We start from the raw sequence: 5,162 nt of genomic DNA on the forward strand, positions 1-5,162 counted from the left end.
GTTACTATTTAGTCTTTATAAATCTTATATCTTTTGTGTCCTTCAATTCTTCCATTATTGCTGACTTTCACATTTATTAAATTTCTTTAAGGCAAACTATTTTGAGCCCCTTCTCATTTCTTTTGTGTGTATTTTTTCAGATATTTTTATTCGTGGGTTACCATGGGGCTTAAATTTAACATTAAATCTATTACAATCACTGAATATGTTTTCTTTGTTCCTTTGTGAATTCAGGGAAATAAAATACCTGTGAATCTAACTTCACACCCACTAGGATGGCTATTATTAAAAGACAGAAAATAACAAGTTTTGGCAAGGATGTAGAGAACTTGGAACCCAAGTAATGCACTCTCACCAGTGCATTACTGGTGAGAATGTAAAATGGTGCATCCACTGTGGAAAACAGTTGGGTGGCACCTCAAAAACAAGAAAATTGTTGTATGACTTGGCAATTCTACTCCAGGGTATATACCCTAAAGAACCAAACACAGGGGCTCAGACAGACACTTGTACATCAATATTCATAGCAGCAGCATTATAGCTGCCAAAAGGTGGAAACAACCCAAGTGTACATCAAAAGATGAATGGTAAACAAACTGTGGTGTATACATGCAATGCAATATTATTTAGTCATAAAAAGCGATGAAGTTCTAAAGGATGCTATAACATGGATGAACTTTGAAAACATTATACTAAGTGACATAAGCTATATATAAAAGGGCAAATATTGTATGAATTCCACTTATATGAAGTATCTAGGATAAGAAAATTCATAGAGACAGAAAATAGATAATAGCTTACCAGGGGATGAGAAGGGGGAAGTATGGGGAATTACTGCTTAATGAGTACAGAGTTTCTGGTTAGGACTGATGAAAAACTTTTTGTACTGGATGGTGGTGATGATAGTACAGTATTGTATATGTAATAAATGCCACTTAAAATGGCAAGTCTTATGTTATACATGTTACCACAATACCTTTTTTTAAACAAGGAATAACATTATTTTAATTATAAAATTAGCAGAAAACCCCACAAAACACAAAAAACAAAGCCTGGGAATCTAATGACCGAAATTGGGAGACCTGGAGTTGAGCTCAGCTTTCCCCTTCACATACAAGTGGCCTTGGATGATTCACTTCTCTAAGCCTCCAGTTTCCAAAATTTCTGCCCTATCTAATGACAGCAAATGTGAAAGTGCTGTGAAAATTTTAAAGCACCTGAGGGAAACTTCTACTTATCAGTATGTGTAGGGTTTTAAAGCAGGTCTAATTTGGTTAAAATAAAGTTGGTCTTGGAACCTCAACATATGCTGCATGGAATTTCACTCCACAAATGGGTCAAATCAAACTTCTGCAGCCTCATATTTCAAGTTTGTATTAAAGTCAAATGATCCACGTGGGGCTCCAAAACCTTTAAGGCTGAAACTGCTGCTCTATAGGTGACCAATAAAACTCACCTGAGCCCACCCTTAAACTGAGAATGAGATTAGCTGAACATCATCAGCTCAAAGATAAGAAACCACATTCTCAGGTCCCACTTGCCTAAGTCCGGTGGGATCCCACTTGCCTAAAGAGAGTCTCCACCTGTTACCAATACAAATCTAGCCCTGTAATCCAGTACAGTTTATTTTTCTCCCTTCATATAGCTTAAAAGGAAGCCTTGCAGGGATTTCTATTTTTCTGACAATCACCAGCTCCTCTGCCTTCAGAGGTATAAGAATTGCTGGGGTGTGAGTATTTGAGAGTGAGAGAGTGCGCGACTGTGTGTGTGGTGTGTGTGTGTGTGTGCCGCGTGGTGTTGTGCAGCTGATCTGAGGCTGACCCTCTCACCACCTTCTGGTTTGAAGTCTCAGTGGGGAGACCATGACAGGCCCAGAGTACTGAGACAATTATACAACAAGCTCTTTACTTTCTCAGATAAAATCTGGAGGAATTCCCAGCTCTGGAAAAGTCTGGCTGTCTTTGCCTTCAGAGAGAAAACAAAGCACGGATCCTGCTACACAGAATAAAAGAAGGGAGCAATTCCAGCCTGGCGGCAACTTCACCTTCTTCTGACCTTGACCTGGCTTTAGCTCTCTTACTAGTTCAGTTCAGGATAGAGCTGCTAGGCCAGTGGATGCCAGTCTAAGTCACATTAAGTCCTTGAGGACACTGAAAGCTCTTACTGTCTAGTTGGGGAAGCCAAGGCTTATACACATTGAGATCAATCACAGTATCAGAGAAATGGAAACCAACACTGGGTAATGGGCAGAGCAAGGAGAGGTCAAGAGAATGGCTCAGCCCCAAACCATTTCTTGGGGAAAGTCAGGGGTCTGAGTCAGAGGATGGAGTTTCTCAGAAACTTCTATCTTATGCAGATCTTGAAACTGTCCTAATCCATCAGGGCTGAGCCTATCTAGGGCCCTTATCTTCCACCTCTGCCACAGGGTGACTGGGGTCAGACTGATGGGAGTCAGGCGTTTCTCCTCAGTTCCTGGATCTCCCACCACTATCCTGGCACCTGGACAGCTCCCTCGGTGAAAGATGGAGAATGAGACTTCCTGTAATTGGTACTAGTTGCCAGTTCAGAGTGCTGCCAATGGGATGCTGAACCATAAATTTGCCTTCCTGCCTAGTGGCAGGAGAATGCTGGTTCATGTTTCTGCTACTTGAGCTGTCAACCCTGACAATGCCCCTCCTATATTGGATCCTTAAAAAGCAGCTGGAGGGAAGCAGATTAGCTGCTGGGGGACCCAGGTCTTTTATAATCTCTGCAGCTTCAGGTAGATCCTTCTTCTTGGGGCTCTCCTCTTGTGTGCTTCACTAGGTGTAGGGATCACAGCCTATGGTTAGGTTCCAGATGGGCCACATCCCAGTTATTCTAGCCGCAGCATGGTTCAGGACCTCTCTGAGATTCCACTTTCCCACCTGAACATGGCTCTATCTCATGTCACTGCCCTGAGTTTCAAAGAAGCTTATATATTACCCTATTTTGATTTGAGCTTCATGCCAAGTCAGTAAGGGAGACGGTACTAAGAGGATTAGGCCCATCTTAGGAGATGAGGAAATCAAGGCCCAGAAAAATTGAGCAATTAGTCCAAGATACCCCAGAGAGTGCTTGGTAGAAGGATGATTGGAATCCAGCTCTTCTCTCCCTAAATCCTAACAGATCTTCAAGATGCCCACAAACACTCACCTGCACCCTCGCTCTAGTTGGCTGGTATCATTTACATCTTCATCCCAGATCCTCAAACCCAAATCACTCTTTGTTCAAACCCATCCTTTAAGGCTTCTGTGACCTCCCATCTTGGTTTGCTTGGTACAGTTCCACTCCACATCTATTGTTTTTGGAATAATTGATAATTGCTTTCCCTTTTACTCATAAGTGTCCCAGTTTGAATATGGGGACCCTAATATGATCACCCTAATGTAGTGGATTTAATTGTGCACCCAGTTTGGACATGTTCTTGGTCTTGATCTGCAATTCTGGAGGGGTGTGGACCTGTTGTAATGGGATCTCTTGAAGATGTTACTTCAGTGAAGATGTGGCCCAACTGAATCAGGCTGGGCCTTTAACCTGGATGACTTGGAGCGCTTTATAAACAGCATGCAATTCAGACCAAGAGAGAGAAAGCTATGGGGAGCAGCCAGAAGCTGGAATTCAGCAGAACCCAGGAGAGAAATGAGAAAATGCCACCATGTGCATTGCCATGTGACAGAAAGCCAAGGATCCCCAAAGATTGCAAGCCAGCCAGAAGATATTGACCCTTGGAGGAAGCAAGCCTTTTAGCTCTGAACTGTGAGCCAATGAATTTGTGTGTTAAGTCAACCCATTGTATGGTACTTGTTTTAGCAGCTAGGAAAAGTATGCCCTATTTAAGACCCAGTCCATCCTTGCAGACAGCCTTGTTCAGTGCACATTCTCCACAATGGCATCTGCTCTAACTTTTCCCAGCCACAAGAGCCTACTGTTATTCAGCCCTTAATCCACACCTTTCTAGCTATGTTTTCTCACGAGCTTGTCTTGCCTTCAAAACTGGATTTTGAATCCTGAAAGGCAGGGACTGTGTTTTATGTTTCAATTGCCCACCTACCCCAGACTTCACCTAGCAAGGCTGACATGCTTTTCCTCCAGTAGACTTGATTATTTGGCTGACACTGCAGAAGCAAAGACTGTGAAGGATGATCACTATTTAGGGCAGGTCTTATATGTGAGGTCCAGGAGTGTCTATGGTTGCCCAGACTCCTAGTGATGCAGCCTATGTGTGTGTGTGTGTGTGTGTGTGTGTGTGTGTGGTGTGTGTGGTGTGTGTGTGTGTGTGTGTGTGTGGTGTGTGTGTGTGGTGTAGTGTACGTATATAGATAGGGTATTTTGGGGGTGGCAGGTGTCTAATTCTTATCATCACATCCTCAAAGAACTTATGACCTCCAATGCTAAGAACCTGACTTGGGGTGCTAGCTAGGTCTTTTCTGACAGTCAGAAGCAGAGATATAGGCACCCTTTGGTATTTGCTATCTCCTTCCTGTAGTACTACTGGGCTTCCGGATGTGGGCTCGTAAATATTCTGAATGGTTCCCTGGATTGTCAGGCAGGGAGCAAGGCCGGAGGGCTGATTATCTTCACTGGGTTGATGGGGAAATTAGAGGCATGGGAAAAGTGGGGGGGGACCATGGATATTATCCATGGCCATGTGCTGCGCAGGCTGTGTCATAGCTCTTGCAAATCTCTCTTGAAATGGTTGGGGACTTTGGAGCTTCAGAGCACAGCGTTTTTCAAACTACAGAGTGAGGCAGCAAGTAAGCTGTGGGTTTGAGTCCAAGTTTCACCACTAACTAGCTGTGTAATTTTGGGAAGCATTTTTAAACTCTCGCAAGCACCTTTTCTCCATTGTAAAGCACAATTAATAAAACTACCTACCTGGGATAGCTTTGAGTTATGTACCCTAGAAAAAATAATTTATTCTTAATGCATTCCTATGGGTGTGGACCCATTGTAACTAGGACCTTTTGATGAGATTACTTCAGTAATTTCCCAATGAATAGGATGGGCCTTATCCTGTTACTGGAGGCCTCATAGAGAAGGCCACAAATAGAAGCCACAAGGATAGCCAGAAGCTGGAAGTCAACAGAACCCAGAAGAGTAAAGAGAAGATGCTGGATATGCACTGCCATGTGACAGAAAAG

Source organism: Choloepus didactylus, chromosome 11 (assembly GCF_015220235.1).
Source record: "Choloepus didactylus isolate mChoDid1 chromosome 11, mChoDid1.pri, whole genome shotgun sequence".
NCBI classification, from domain to species: domain Eukaryota; kingdom Metazoa; phylum Chordata; class Mammalia; order Pilosa; family Megalonychidae; genus Choloepus; species Choloepus didactylus.